Consider the following 17,331-nt stretch of genomic DNA (forward strand, 5'->3'; position numbering starts at 1 on the left):
TTGTGTTTTACGCAGCGAACGTATTGGTATGTAATTTGTAATTATCTACATAAGTTACTCATCATTCGTTGACTCCAAGACACACTTCCAATTAAGTCGCTGTCAATATTATATCAGCAGAATATTTAATGGTGAAGTATTTCAAGTGCTAGTTTTACTTTAAATTACTAATGCGAATTTTGTTTTGATAGTGTGTAAAATATATGTGTTTTAATTGAAGAGATCATCAAATCACTATACAGAACTAAGAGAAATTATTTGAGATGAATCAATAATGTCTATAGAAACGTTCATTTCTATTAATTGTTTATCTGATTGACCGGTGTCTAATCTTTTAAACTGAGTGTATGTACTGCTACTTAGATTTTATAAATTAATTAGTTGATTAATGATCATCTCAGATAATTTACATTGTCATACCAAGCTTAGTACATATTATTAAAAAATGTTTTGTGTTCTATGCAATGCGCAAGCGATTTAAATATACAATTCATATGAACCAAAATTATTACATACCTAAACTATTACTATATGTAGAGACTCAGAAGTAAACAAAACATTTAGGTACCATTTGTTTCGTTAGGTTGACCCACTTGGATCAAACCGATTGTAATCGGAATCGTTATTAGTCGTTAAAAATTGCCTTGTGTCGATTTTTTTTTAATTTATTTCGCTGACGGAACCAGTTCGGGGATGGTATTTGGTGCTACATACTAGGTTAGGTCGTATTCTATTGTTATAAAAATATGTTGGAGTGGTCTCGCGACCGTCGCGCCGGCGGCGCTGCCGCGACTATAACACCTGCTGCGGTCGGACCCCTCTGACCGGTCCCGCGTCCACTCAACTGTAAAATTATGCACTTCTACCGTCCACAACCTTGCCTTCTATCATTCCTATTATTTCCCCCAAGAAAATAACTCGAACGATGCTCTGTGACCGCGATGTTTACGTTGACTTCTGACACTGCGCAAGTGCGCATCACGCGAAAATAAGCGAACGAGAGAAGATCGAACATGAAAGTTGCAGTTAATTTTTGGACTCTTTGATTTGATTACTCAAAAATAGGTAAGGTCAATACGGGTAAGTGTGTCATAAGAAGAAGTGTGTCTGACCTTCACATTCGGCCTGTTTAAAGCAATGATCAGTGTTTATTGAGAGTTCATACGTTTAACACTAATTGTGATACATAACATATTTATTTATTTATTTATTAATAGCCTACATGGTGTCCCACTGCTGGGCAAAGGCCTCCCCCATGGATCTCCATCCGTCACGGTCTTGAGCAACATAACATAATAACGATATAATTTGTAAATATTTATTAATATGCACCTTTTTCTAAGATGTTGACATGTAAAATTGTTTTTACCAATAAATATTCTGATTCTGATTCTGTGCGTGACAAGTAGCAAAAGTATGAACTCACAAAAACACCTGTGACTATGAGTAAAAAGGTAAAATGTGAAGGTTAGACACACTTTCCCTTATGCCACATTTACCCGTATTGACTTTATTGTGTATTTTCACTTTACCTATGTAGTTATTCAAAGTTTATTGAACATCTAAAATGTAATTTTGAAGCTTACCCTTTATGCCTTCTTTGCCCCTTGGGAGTGATGATGATGAAAACCTGTGGGTAACAATCTCAGATATTCCCAAAAAAATATTTAGCCATCCATTCGCGTTTATTAATTTACTTGTTAGGCACATTCGATTCAAATTATATTAATTTATAGAATTTTCATAAAAATACTTAATGATTGCCTTCCTTTCATTATTTCAGCCGTATGATAAGTCGTTAAATAAATACTATTAAGATGCACTAAACTTGCATTGCGACCAGGAAAAGCAAGATCATGATCAAGTATTTAACCGATTCCAATCCCGTTGAGTTGCGTGCTGCTTGCTGCTCTGATGGGCTAATTAGTTGAGTCGGCAAATTATATCTTGTATAGACACCGTGTATGTTGGAGGATTTGCCATCTTGTGACTAAAACCGGAAACTTAAACTAGTCATTGACGCTTAGTTAAAGTTGGTGGACGCCTACGCTTATAGGAACGTAATTTACAATCGAAAACTAAGCTAACGTATCACTATTACTGTATATTGGAACGAATAAGTGAAAGTGTGATTTCAGGTGACATTGTGGTCAAATGGTTAGGTACGTATTTTTGACCATGGAAAGATTGACGTCATTAACTCATTTTCACCACGGCCAACCATAACAAATCGTTGGCGTTTGGCAAATTACTCTTTTGTAACAATTTTTGTAAGTTGTCTTACAAAAAAAACATGGGCACGTAAAAGATTAAGCGTTAGGCGTTAGCATTTCTTCTCGATTGTGACCATATCCTAGGGAAAATGCTCTTTCGAAACATACCAACTTATGTTTCATTCGAATTCATTCACGATTTCACGCCTACTTCCGTGTATCGCCTCGCAAACTACACGTGGAGTTCCATTTAATCGGTAAACGCTGCGGACACCTGTTATAAGTTTACATATGTAATGTGCGTAGAAAGAAACATCCACGCTGCTTGTACATCAGGGTTGTTTTGCTTAGTGGTTCGCTACCACGTAATCTTTGCTTTTAACGTGTATCATAAGTCCCTTTGAACGCGGATATTTGTTACGTATCTAGAAGTCAAGGCTGTACTGGCTTTCCGAGTCGAACGCTTGGTATACGATGCTCGTGAAACATAGTAGCCGCCTGTATGGATGGTCCGTGAGTGATTGCGCTGTTCACAACGAGACGTCCTGAACAGGGAGCTCTTGTTACAACTCCCCGCTGTTGGCGCCTGTCTGCCGATCAGCCCCGTTGAGACAAGTACTTCTATGCTATACCTATGATTCGAACTCACAACAAAAAGTGCAGCTCATTACAGTGAACATGTTGATAACAAAAACAAAATAATCGACAAACGCAAATTTAAAGGCAAAAATGTACGCGAGATATAACGTAACGTAAAGGGAAAAATGTAACGAGAAATATATTTACATTATTTCAGTTTCGATTAGCGTTTTCTATCAATTATTGTAATTTTTCCCCCTATTACGGTACGACTTTAACCGTTCCGTAAAAAATGTCTTTTTAACGTGAATTCTAAAATAAGTATTAGACATTTAACTTTATTTATTGTATTACAACTGACATTCTGTTAACCCAGACAAAATCTACAACTTTTCCGCCACAACTGGAATCATTTAAAGTATTACCGGTTTCATTTTTAATCTTTACTGAAGAGTTCACTGTTCATATTTGCGTTCATAAAATTTGCTTACACATTTACTTTCCAGCAACGCGTGCATTTTTCCTCGAGAAAGCGGAAACGCGCGTTTCAACAATGCAATGGCTCGAGGCTCGTGCTTTGCTGAGCCACATTATGCGCAGCTATTGTATTTTATTCTAGGAATTGCCAATAGGTTCCTAGGACGACAAATATGCCTCTTTAACTACCACAGTCTACATATAATACATGCATACCGACCAAAACATATCTTTAGTAAAGGATGTCCTCTTTACTATATTTGTTACTTCAGGACATGTTTATTTTGACAACATTTATGAATCGGTGTGGTTTAGTATTTCAAGCATCGTTTAACGTAAACTGACTTGGGCTGCCCTTTTTTATACATCTCTTGCATCCAACTACACAGTTACCCTCTTGTCTCGGGGCCTACTAATCCAATCACGGATCCCTTTGGAAGGGTGAGGGGCGTATTGACGTTTCTATTCTTATACGATATCCATCGGATACTAAGAACTATTAAAGTACTTAATGAACACTTTTCTCAATGTGTTATCTGATTGAGGAATGTTTACCTGTTATTTAATCCTTAATGGAATTTCATTGTGCTTAATATGAAACTAGCGTCATTCTCTCCTTTTGTTATGTTGAGAATATTTTTCCGTTGAAAGGAATCTTCAATATTATTACAATATTTAAAAGTTGTATATGCACGTGTGAACATGTCACTTATTCTCTATAACGAACTTTATCTTAACCGCCAATATAGCGTATTCGTAAATTTTAAGTCGTAGGTAGATAGGTACCTTAACTTTTAATCCATTCCGTTAAATTAGTCAGGTATAAAAATATAACCATATACTCCACTGATTTATACTTTAAATGCATGACTGTTTCTGTCTTTTGTGGACTTTTACCTTAATTCTTAATTAGGCATTAAAATTAGCTCAAACGGCTGCGAAAGCTTGAATGTGCGACATTCCATTAGAATGGTGTGTGTTGCACTTCTCCCTCCACCGAGTTCACGTCTTGCCAATCTTGACAAGTGCCGTACGATATTATCTAATTTATTTTATTTTAGTATGTTATTGCTCTGGTTATGAAAATACTGTAAAGTTGTATGATGGAAATATAAATATAATAATGTTAAATGTAATTTTTTTAACTAATATTCGCAAGGTTAATGTACTCGTTAGCGCAAATGAAAAATATTTTCACGAGAAAAGTGCATGTTTCCTGTTCAGACGGGATACGCGGCCGGCGGTGCGACTCGTTAGGCCTAGCTCCCGCCGCGTAACTTTAACGAGTATGTGCTTTTAAATCCTGCCGAGAGATTGTCTGCTGAGTTCTGCGCACTCTAGACCGCGAAGCTAAAACTTTAAGACCGATTAGCGAACATTGTTCAAATCAGTAACTTTCTAAAAAGGATACAAATCCAGTTCTAGCTGCAAGAAGTCTGTTTACATTCCTTTGTAAACTAAAATTTAGAAATGAACCAGTGACGAATGTATTGGGATGGTTACAAAGTTCGTGTCTATTGATTGACGGTTTAGTCACCGTGGAGAATACGTCTGAAAGGGGTCTATTGGACGAGCTGGCTATTAGGAATCGTAGATAAGATAATATGTCTCCAGAAACTGACTCACAACGCCACACGCGACGAGTTTCTAAAATAGTTTCTTAGATGTTTCTAGTCATAAGACGACTAAAGAGAACTATCCGATTTGTCTTTCCTGTATGTTATTAAACTTTCTCGCGTTGAAACCTTAATGAATAAATACCTTAGTTCATTTATCTACAGCGTACTCTTGTTATCGTCTCGTGGAATTTAGATATTGACTGGTAGCAAATGCAGGCAGGTACGTATTCATATGATTACGCGGAATGTACGTAGTCCATCTACTTTGAATGGTATTTACATTGTCGAGTCCCGCATTCAAGCAAGGGCAATTTACGGAGATGATTATCGTACCGAGCAAAATAAATTATATGCAATCGGTGCAATGATAGCCGACAGCATACTTACACTGATTTAAAAGCCACAGGCAGTAGAATTTTTACTGTTATTGGAATACCGACCTTTATTCAAACGCTGGTTTGTCAGTAATACTCATACATATACATGGAATATTAGTTGGGTCGGCTTTAGAAACGCGTTGTGTTATGCATATTATGCAATTCTGTTTTCATGGTTATTGACGAGTTGTCGTTATAATGTTCTCGCGCAGTTTTCCTTCAATGCTGAAAGTGACTTTTCTTGTTTAAGAGCATACAGTTATAGTATGTAAAGAACGCCTAGAAGTAGATATATGCTTTTTGCAAGATTTATAGCACGTTTTTCAATTCTTCCTTTGCATCTTGTTCGGGTTCAAACCCGGTTATTCGAAACGAAATTCTATCTGGCGTTGTAAGTCTTGTAAGATTAGTAAATAAAGATAATTCGAGTTTTAGGTAGTATATTTCTGTCACGAACAAAACCACTCTTGATAGTGGTATTTTATTTACATTTTATTGTTTAAACGTGAGGTGTATAAACGCAACAGTGTATAGAAAGTGCCAAAAGTTACAAAACTTTGTACGTGACTGACGAATTTGAATTGCTTGCCGAGTGCGCCGGCAAATTATCGAATCAAAAGGCAAATTGGAGGTTTGAAAAATCCATTCATCCTTTAATATTTGAGCATTTCGCTTATACCAACGTGTATTCTATTGATACATAGATAACAGCGTGATGATATTATGATCTCGTATCAATGCTGTTATATAGCACGTACGTACGAATATAAATGAGGGCGAGATGAGATGCCAATGACAAAATAGAATAAGATTAATTTGAATTGACCACGTTGACACACCACTCAGACACTTAAATCATTAATTTCCTAAATATTAGTAGTCTAATAGTTTTTTGGAGTAAAACAGAATTAAATACTATACCTTTGCCTACTTGCTATTGCTTGCATTAAAAACAAAACAAGAAAGTTATCAGTTACGTGTCGTTAAAGACGCGCGGTGCATTGATTGTTGAAAGTTTGCATAAAAATGAAAGTGTAAATGTTTGCGTTCTGAATAAATATGTTTCTTCGGTGTATTTAATTGCTTAAAAAAATGTTAATCCCTAAATATTTTATCGGAAAAAATATTTATCCGGTTTCGAATAAAAAAGATACCCGAGTTACCGAAGATGCAGGTAAAAATATACAAAAAAACGCGACAAAAAATACTGTTTTGAGATTATAAACCCGCGTGCCCAAGTCAAAGAACTTTTCGACTATTAAGTTCCATTACCGCCAATCCATACTAATATTATAAATGGGAAAGTGTGTGTGTCTGTTTGTTTGTCCGAGGGAATATTCACTTTTTAATAAAACGCAAAATTTATTCATAATAAACGACACAAATATTTTTTACTTAATTTCATGTTCATTTTAATGTCAAGGAATGCAAGCCCTCTTATTTCTCATATATAAAATCAGGATACATAAAAAAGTTCATTTTAGATTTAACACTGAAGCTTCGTCTATAAAAGTGTGTCAATTTTGTCATAATCAGCCTTACTCAAAACTTAAATATTCAAAATGTACGTAGTAATGATAATGACGTTTCCTAACGTGTTTTAATAAGTTTAGTAGTTTGTTTTACCAGATCACCCTGAAGGTCAATTGCATTTATTTCTTGTAAGTTGCGCTCGATTGCAAACCCCACCCATCTGGAACGACATCTTCTTGCAAAACGATGACTTTTTATTACAACGATTTTAATTAGCATTTAGGTAAACGTAAACAAATAAAATTGTGACACGGAGTAATTATTGACCTAATTGCAACAGCATTGTACTTATTAATTAATAATTTCTTATTAATTATTATATTATTAAATAGATAAATGATTATCATATAAATAATCTTACACAGTTTGAGTGAGTGCTACGGTAAGCTCAAGAAAGCTTGTGTTGTAGGTACCCAGACAACGATACAAATATGTATGTACGTAAATACGTAAATAATAGACATGACTCGGGAACTACTTAATATCTGTGCTCATTTAAAAAATAAAGGCCCTACCTAGATTATAAACACCAGACACATCATCGGCGTTAGCCGTACAATAAAATTTAACGAACGCATTAACGATCACAGACGGTTTGATGCAACCGGCCCTAAGTCTGACTGTTCGTGAACGATATTGAAGAATATGAAATAATAGGCTTTTAGAAATACGGCAAAGTCGGTACATCCAGCCACAAAATTACAAAACCACATAACGATGGTCATTCAAAATGCATCATGTAATAGGTATTGCTGCTCGCCCTGCACCATTGACGTTTCGCGTTTTATCGAACTGCAACTAACGCCTTGTGAGTATCGGTATCAATTTCTATTTATTTTAGTCGAAACGTGTCTCGTCGGAGGTGGGCGATGACTCACCGGTCGGGGTGACGGTGACGCAGGGGTGCTACCCCCGGCACCCCGTGACGTCACTGCCCCTGACTCACGCCTACCAATTTAGAAATCAGTTTGAGAGCGCGTCTGGTGCACTTCTCGAGGAAGATATTTGGGCAATAAGCTGAATCCATACTACTAGTAATATTTATAAATGGTAAAGTGTGTGTCTGTTTGTTTGTCCGTCTTTACGGCAAAATGGAGCAACGAATTGACGAGATTTTTTACTGGAGATAGTTGGAGGGACGGAGAGTGACATAGGCTACTTTTTGTCTCTTTCTAACCCCCCAATTACATAAAATGGGGGGTGGAAGTTTGTCTGGAGCATTCCGCAATTTTAGAATTTAACGCGAGCGAAGCCGCGGGAAAAAGTTAGTTCTTTTTAAAAATAGTGAAATTTGGAGATTTTCTTTTTGCTCAAATCGTTTGACGCGATGCAACCATAGCTTGCTCCGTCCATTTTTAGGGTTCCGTAGTCAAGTTATTGTTTGTCATAATTTTAAAAAATATGAAAGAAAACACAAAAGTAGAACTTTATAAAGCCTTTCTAGGAAAATTATTTTGAACTTGATAAAAAAATACGGGAAACTACGGAACCCTACACTGAGCGTGGCCCGACGCGCTCTTGGCCGGTTTTTTCATTTCAATTAGTAAACCATTTGCAGTTGGCATGAAATGAAGTTACGACTGGTTTTATAGGCTTCAAGTAGCTTAAATCAATAGTTCGCAGACACACTAACTAGCCATACCGGGTATATGTATTCGCTTTGACCTTATTTTCGCCTGTAGGACGAATCGATTCCTAAAGCTAAGCTGACTAGTCGAGTCAATGTTGTTGTCAATTGTTTGTAATATGTTTGTAAATTTTGATATACTGTACATTACATTATACACATGTACTAGCCCCGATGCATATGTTTTCGTCTAGTCAGACCATGTTTTGAGGTTCTCCTGTTTGTACAAAAATAATGTCTTAGTTCAAAAATCATTAATGTTTAATGCTAATACTGATCTAGTTTATTTTTTATGGCAACATTGTACAATAATTAAATCTAAATACAAAAAATATCATTGATACTGAAAGGAAAAAAATAAGATTTTTATTTTACCTTTTATGGATGGGTATTACAAGTATTACAATACGTGCCAGATGTAAGAGGGCCCAAAGGAAGTAACTGTTCTGTTAATATACTAAAAACAAATCTTCAAGCCTATGCATGCAGAACTGCTATTGGAGAGGAGAACGTGATTAAGAAAACATTTTATTAAAGTAATTATTTTTTACAATGTAAGTCCCATGAAATTTTATTTTACAATCAAATTAAACTATATTTACATTTCTCATTACTTTGACCTGATATACCTACATGTGTAAACGTTATTAGAAAAAACAATATATTTCTGAATTACTAGACGAACTCTTTTGCATCGGGACTAGTAAATCCCCGAAGCAGTCATGTTATACGTCTCTAAATGTATTATAAAATCATAAAATGTACCTATGAGCAATTCCCGAAAAGTTTGTACATTTGGATCACGTCTTTGATTTTGATAAAAATTGGTAGGCTGATAGAGTTCATGATGCTGAATAAGATCCACTAGGTTTCCCAAAGTCCTAGGTAGTTTGTATGAAACCTTCCTTTTTTGTTACCAGATTTCTATATATTTTCCGTAACATAAAAGGAAAGTTTCATACAAACTACGAGGACATTTTGGGAAACCTAGTGGATCTTGCTCAGCATCATGGACTCTATCAGTGTACCAATTTTTATCAAAATCAAATATGTGATCCAAATGTACGAACTTTTCGGGAATTGCTGCTATACCTTACATACAGGGGTAAAAAAATCAAATAAAAATATATATTTTAAAGAGTTTTACATTTACTTTCAGTTTCCACCTTGGTTGTCGAAAACAGGCAACAGATTAGTTAGCCTCACAAAAACGAAACAAGTACTTATCACTACTAGTAGCAGGCGAAGCTAGATTGTCTATAAACAAAGTCATAGACGTCACGCTTCAAGGTTCTATTTAGCGCATGTTGACGTCATGATGCAAGTTTCATGCGTCGAAGAATTTGGAAAAAATTCTCATAAAAACTTTATTCTGACTTAATTATTTAGTTTACTACGTGGTCGTTGCACTTTGGGTGTCGTTACCTATAAGTAAACTATGTCACCTGGTGTGTTGTGCAAGCAATTACATAAAGTGAGAGCAAAACTTGTCCGTCCTCCCTTGGTGTTGGCTGGTTGGGCTCGCAATCGTCAAAGTGACACTTAAAACGTAAGAGCGAACGGTTGTGCAAGTAGACTTCGCAAAGCACCCACGCACTTCATTATTAAATGTACTTTTGAATGCGCTACTGCACGCGTGCAACGCACGAAAAGGCATGAGCGTAGCACGTAGGAAAACGTAATTTAAAAATTTAAAATAACCTTTGCGAGGTCTTTTCTAGAAATAATTTCGCGCTCAAAGTTTCATGTAAAGTTGTGGTGCGTGTCCCCTCGGCGTTAAGGGCCGCACCCATGTCGTCTTGGTTTGAGAAAGCATCATTCTTTGTGTTGTCATCATATTTTGTTGTTACAATTTCTTTCTTAATCTCTCGGGGAACTTTTACCTTTAATCATTGTATTGTTTTTAAATAATTTGTTGAGAAAGTGATCTAATAAACTTCATACTATTAGTATTAATGTTTAATAAAGGCCTTTGTTGTTGGTATCTAAATTACAAAATTATAACATTTATGACTAGTAATTATACAGGCTATACCTGAAGAAAATGTAAAGCATTACACCTACTATATAAATTTACTTGTTTCGAGTACGAAACCACATAATTATTTCAAACTAACTAAACAAGGATTGATGTAATCGTCCTCTTCACAATACGCCGTGAAGCGAACTGACATAATTTGTAGCCAATATTAAAGCATAGCTGTCAACACTATCGATTCTATCAATGTAATCTTATCGGGGCGAGATAGGTATTGTTGTCTGATTAACTAACGATGATTAACGAGTAGTGAGTACTAATCAGCTAAGGCCGCCAGGGCGTTCCTCCACAGTGAGTCACTGTCCGATCAAATCGATTGCAAAGTCGCGACAGAGTTCCGCCATGACTCGCATTGATACCGGAGACAACGGATGTGATGCATCAGTGTGTGAAACACATCATCTGCTACCTAATTCACATCGTCTCTTAACTTTCAACTCGTCACTTGACTCCGAGACACCTGAAGCGGTGCTCTCGTTAAAAGTTATATGATAATCAAATTATGCACATTTTTAACGCCTACTCTTTTTAGTTGTCTTAGTCGGCAGGTATTTTGAATGTTTCGCCAGTGTCTAATTTCCATGGAATTATAACATTTATAACGTTTCTTTAGCTTAAGTTGCGTGCCAATCTGCTAACTAATTCACTTTGTCTTTTAACTTTCAACTCGTCACTTGACTTGACTCCGAGACACCTGAAGCTAAATGATAATAAATTTTGCACCTCTTTAATATTAGATAAGTACCTATTCTTTTCAGTTCTTATTCTCAAGCTGTAATTTGGCAGCTTTTGAATTATTCGTCGGTGCAAATGTTACATTAAACGTCTAATTTTGATGGAATTATAACATTTATTTAGCTTACATTACATCGCCAATTTATTGTTGTAACTTATGACTCTATGTATGTTGCTGTATATGTGCACATTGGTATAACTAGTGTCCTGTGTTGTAGCACGGTTATTATAATGATAGTAACAGTAACCTATCTCGATCATTTATTGCAGATTCACATATAATTTAACTGTCCTTGTAGTGTATTATCATTATCACTCGCTTTATCCACACGGTTCCCGTTTGTTTAAAGTTGGATTACTCTTATAGTAAAAATAAATCTGCCTACTCTAGTTGCGGTCTTGGCGTAGGTACTAACAACCCGGCAGATGCATTGAAGTGAGACGCCGTGATACTGAGATTACAAGGTCGTCCGTGTTACCTATACAATTTGCAAGTTTTCTAGTTGATTGAACATTTTCTTCTTGATCCATTAAGAGTCGTCCTGTTTATGGTTAACAATAATCTCAATCAGATAACAGATCAGGATATGTCATAGTACATACAACTACTTGTTCAATATACAATATATACATACTTTAACCGGAAAAGTTAACTGTATGTGGGATATTATGGCTTTTATTATGTGTACCGGGTATTTGGAATGCTTATTATCATAATAAATAAATAATATAAATATGCTATTGTAACGATGTTGATAGCGCATACAGTTATTAGAGTAGCCGTACATTTAGGTTAGGTTGAGTGAAATCTTTTTGATTCATCTATTATGTTGATGATGACATACGACATTACTATGATAAAGATTAACTGTTAGACGAAGACAGTATTTGGGTTGCTGTGTCATAATATTTAACAAGATTTCTTTATAGTATTGAATTAGTCATTGACTATACAAATAGGAAAATTAAATAAGTTCCTAATAACGTGGTGACAAATTAATAATAATGTAATTACCAATATACTTTCCAGAAGCAAATTTATCAAGCGTTTATAATATGTATGCGAATAATTCCTAGTTTTTGACCAAGCTAACCCATGCGTTGAGCAGAGCCAGCCTGAAAAAGGCATCTTAAATGACACTACCCTGATAGTATGAACTTATCACACTTTTCCCTTATAAGTTCGTGCAAAGCTAACTTAACATTTTTGTTATTTTACGGAAATGCCCCGAAAGCAATTAATGCTACGAGCCCCAATGCAAATGATATCGTCTAGTCACACTTCAACGTGCGATATTTATTTCCGAAACTGGTATTTAAACCCAGATTGACTTTGATGATAAATGGAATACACGACACACTAAGCCATTAAAACTAGTTTAATCTTGCGCCGTACAAAATGCCCTAATGTTATATGTTTTAATATAATCATATCATAAAAATAACATATCTAAAGCAAAAAAATACGCCTAGTTCATATTTGAGGCATAATAGGTCGTCTATTTTAAATAAAAATAGTTTAGTAAGATTAATATTATACAATAATATTTTAAATTGAATTAATAATATTATAAGTCGTCTGATATGATATACGGCTACATAAAAAGGTAAATTCTGTAAAAAATATAATTATTCTACAACATTTTTATACCAAAATAGCAAGAGGTAAGTCGGTGCCTGAATCAGTGAGGAAAATTATAATTTCCAGTAACAATAGCGGCAAATCTACGTTCCAAAATATCCAAAGACCTTTTTTGCCAAGATCTACGGCGCATACAATCATCCAGCATCAACTAAAACACGGAACCGTCTCCTGTTTAAATAAATCTGGCCGTCGAAGAATAACTGCCAAAGAGAAAACAGGATTTTGAGGAGCATCATCAGGAAAAATCGTCATGCAAGAGCAGGAGAACTTACCTAACTATGGCATGACGCGATCAAAATAAACATTTCAGTCGATACCTGAAAGACAGTAATGAAAATAATGGGCTTCGGTTTTCACACCGCTAAACAGAAACCATTACTTACTCAAAAGCAGAAAACTAACAGGTTGAAATTTGCACAAAAGTACAGAAACTGGACTGCCGATCAGTGGCGAAAAATAATATGGAGCGACAAATCCAAATTTGAGGTCATAGTTGGCGATGAACGAAGTAAAGTCATTCAAGATAAAGGAGATGCATTTCACAAAGACTGTCTTGAACGCAAGGTGTAGTTTCTAGCATCTTTAAATGATTTGGGGCTGTATGTCAGCACAGGGTGTGGGATGTCTGCAATTTATAGATGGAACCGTCAATGCAGAGAAATACAAAAGCATCTTGGAATAGAGTTCACTACCGTCTATAAGAAAGTTCAAGTATATAAATGGATTTACTTTTCAACGAGATGGTGCCTTATGTCATACTGGCAAGACAACGATGGAGTGGCTGAAACAAAAACAAATTCCTACCATATCATGGCCATCCAGCAGTCCAGACTTGTCTCCCATAAAAACTTTGTAGTGGTAAATGAAGAAAAAGTTGCGAAAAGATCCTTCTAAATCCAAAGCTGATTTTAAGGAGAAACTTGTGGGTGTCTGGAATGGAATAACCCCTGAGGAGTATAGACAGTTGGTAGATACAATGCCGCTCAGAATTAAGGCCGTTTTAGATGCAAAAGGTGACGCCACCAAGTGGTAGTTGTTCTTTTCTGCATCGGCTACGCTGAAGACGAACATTTTTGCGAGTGTTACATTTGGTGAAATTATGTTTTTTTGTTTACTAGTGAGGAAAATTGTTAATTTATGTTTTGAATAAATAAAATATGCATTATAAGCTCTCTTGTTTTTATGATACATGTTCTACTAATCATCTCATTCATCCTGAATTTTGAGGTCGAAGTTAGGACATAATATTTTTTTCATACTAGACGATATCATTTGCATTGGGGCTCGTATTGACCAACCATTTTTGAGACTAACAAAACTTGGTATCGGGGGTAACCCTGTACACAAGACACAAAGTCTTTACCCCTGGTATACTATGTATAACAAAATCTATAGCACTTGGTCAAACAAGCGATAAAATACTATCACTATCTCCTCTAAATTGCTGTTGGACATATCGGCACATATCACTAACGCTAATGTTTGGTTATCGCATGCCGCGACATGTAGCAATTACCGCTGACGGCCTTCCATCGTCGACGATGCTTTGACAGGTTCAACGACACACGTGACGCGTGTGTGCCAAATATGAACGGATTGCGAGCGCTCGTAGATGCTTAAAGTAGTTTTTTATTTGAATACTTACGGTACGTCTAAACATTACTAACAAAATTGTATGAAATTGCTCTGAGGTTGTATATTTTAGTTGGTGTATCAAGCTGTTGTTGGTTGTTGTGTGTTTACTGTTTATTAGGCAGTAGCGTTTAACACCCGTGCTTTCGTAAAAAAAAAAAAGACTTCAGATAACTTCATAATTGCAAAAGTTTTAAACGTAAAGTTCCCTTCAAACTTTCAGCTCTACTACTTAGTATGTTACTTGTGTGATATGTACAATTGTACATTCGTAAGCGATGCCACGCCCTTAATAACATGGCTGGCATATTTAGAAAAAGCACTTTCATGTCATGTAAAATAACAATTGTATGTTTCACTATTTTGCATTGAAATAAGGTGAAAAAGTGGATACATCTCTTTGCAGTCGACTGTACGTGTACCTGTACCGCGTGCCAACATGTAAATTAGCAGTAAATATTTGATGTGCATGTATTAAACAAAGATGATGATATAATTATATATTATGTATTTATTTACTCTTAACAAGAGCATGTTGCTAAATACCTACTTGACTGTGCTTTGGTCGAGCGCAATAACAAATTACTTGCAACATATGGGAAAAGTTAAAATATTTAGCTGAATAAGAGTTTAATTTATTTTTATTGCATTGACGGTTATCTTATCACAATCGCAGCTGCTCTTTTACATTTAGCGTGCGCGCGTACACAGTTTGCCGAAACCGCCGATTACATATGCACGGACATTTCTAAATACATATTGTCACGTAATTGAAATAATTAGCCAAGGTAACTGGTAGTCGTACACGTGTCTGCAACCAGCGGAGTGTGCTCTGCATTCTGATGGGCCCAGCAAAGCGAGTGCGCATTCCAGCGCTGTTCGCCCACCAACCGCCTCTACCTACCGACGCAGATTACATACTTGAATGACGTTTATTATTGATATTAGAACTACTTTTTTAAGTCATAACTTAGCCTGGCTGCGCGGCGATACCACTTTACTTTGTGACGTTTGAAAGCCAGGAATGGCTGCACGTACTGTTTACAATCGTTCAACCATTTAATCTCTCGGAAAAACACACATTTCAAAATTGAATTATTGAAGTGCGAGGACAAACAGACATTTGATCGTAGATCGTGAACGACGTTGAAGTGGTAATAAAATTTATGTAATTGTCATAGTGACACGGGGATCATGCGGAGTGACGTATCTGTTGCAGTATTTTGCAATCTGGACCGACGGTGACGTGACGGCGCACACTTAACACTAGAACCAAGCGTATTTTATTTAATTTATGCCACGTTTCTCAATGCTCTTGTATTTGGCTTTGTTCCCCACAACATCACACACTTTAACAACACAATAACCAACCATATATCTTTCGTCATGTGAGAAATCTAACGCAACCTGAGTTTAGTGTCAAAATAATGTATTAAAAATGTAACGGATCCCCCACCGTTTAATAGGTGACGAATAATAATTGCAAGCATTTTATTGCATAAATTAAAGGTGCGTCCTGGAGAAACGGTTTTTGTAGTGTCGTTCGCTTTTTTTTAAATTTTTGTTTATCTTTAAAATCACGTGAGAGTCGTGAGACATTAAATGGAATTGTAACTGATACGAGTGAAATTATAATATGTTTGTGACCGGACTGCGTCATATTTACTTTCATTCTTAATCATGCCAATTAAAGCATGTTATTTAATATTTAATAAATTAAATTAATTGAAGCAATAAGATCAAATCATTGATAAAAAGTTTTATACGAGTCTGGTGGTCATTTTTATGGCTATAAAAAAACTAGGTTTCAATTAAAAGTTGCGGCTACACCAGTCTCCCCTAGTAAGGCGAGCTCTCTCCTCATACGAGTTGAAGTTAATGGCTCCAGAAATAGCTGCAATTTTAATAATGCGCGAAGTTAATGCATACGAAGTGGGCCTGTTCGCTGTACGGTAGGGGCTTTATCGACATGTTAGTTGTCACTCCAGTTCTCCCACGTCCACTCTCACAATCGCACCGCCCTGCCCTGCTCCACCAGGTTAACGAACCAGCAATTTTCCACATGTCGACGCCTTATCGCTTGCAGTTTCATAAAATCAAATTAACAACCGCTCACACGAACACAACAAGCATAATATTAAGTGCATTCCCGTCTGTTGTTGCCATAGCAATTATACTCCTCATTAGCCAACTCTATTATACAGGGTTGAAAGTTACACTTGACATTATGACCTTTGTAATAAATATCACCAGAATGGCACGGGTCAATACGTGCGAGAATTTAGACATCGAGCACATGAACGGTAATTGTGATAAACCTGTTACTTTTATATTATAAGCTGACTGATGAACCTACAGAGAGCTGGTCGCTTTCGCTACCGATTCTGGCTATATTATGTTGAATACAATGGAACTCACGTATGGACGTATATCTATCCTGTTCGCCCATTCAAATTGTGACAGTGTTCCCGACCATTATTGCCTTATTGACCTATTCAGCATTGATTTTATTCATTCATCGTCTATTCAAAATTGGTTATAGCGTTGTTAACGTGATAGTCTTTTTATTGATAGACTACACAGGCTATTACACCCACACAGTCGTCCCAATCTAAAATAACGCTCTTTCATTGGCACATCAACACAAGTGTGCGGCCACATATTCGGTTAATTTTATTAATTGTTCACTACATCAGTTTATTACCATGTGTATGACTATTAATGAGTGCTTTATATTCACGTGTTAAAATCCATGTGTTTTCGAGTTTTTACTTCATGGTCTCGTCATAGTAAATATTCGTAATAGTAAAAAACTATACTTCTATAAAGCGCATAACATTATATCCTTAGTGGCGA

General features: G+C 36.0%; 1 protein-coding gene across 5 annotated transcripts in view; it reads left to right on the top strand.

The window, feature by feature from the left end:
- The window catches only part of LOC125240989 (formin-binding protein 1-like), a 70,958-nt gene that overhangs the window by 22,368 nt on the left and 31,259 nt on the right, over nt 1-17,331 (top strand). The gene's annotated exons all lie outside the window — the stretch shown is intronic.

Source organism: Leguminivora glycinivorella, chromosome Z, assembly GCF_023078275.1.
Source record: "Leguminivora glycinivorella isolate SPB_JAAS2020 chromosome Z, LegGlyc_1.1, whole genome shotgun sequence".
NCBI classification, from domain to species: domain Eukaryota; kingdom Metazoa; phylum Arthropoda; class Insecta; order Lepidoptera; family Tortricidae; genus Leguminivora; species Leguminivora glycinivorella.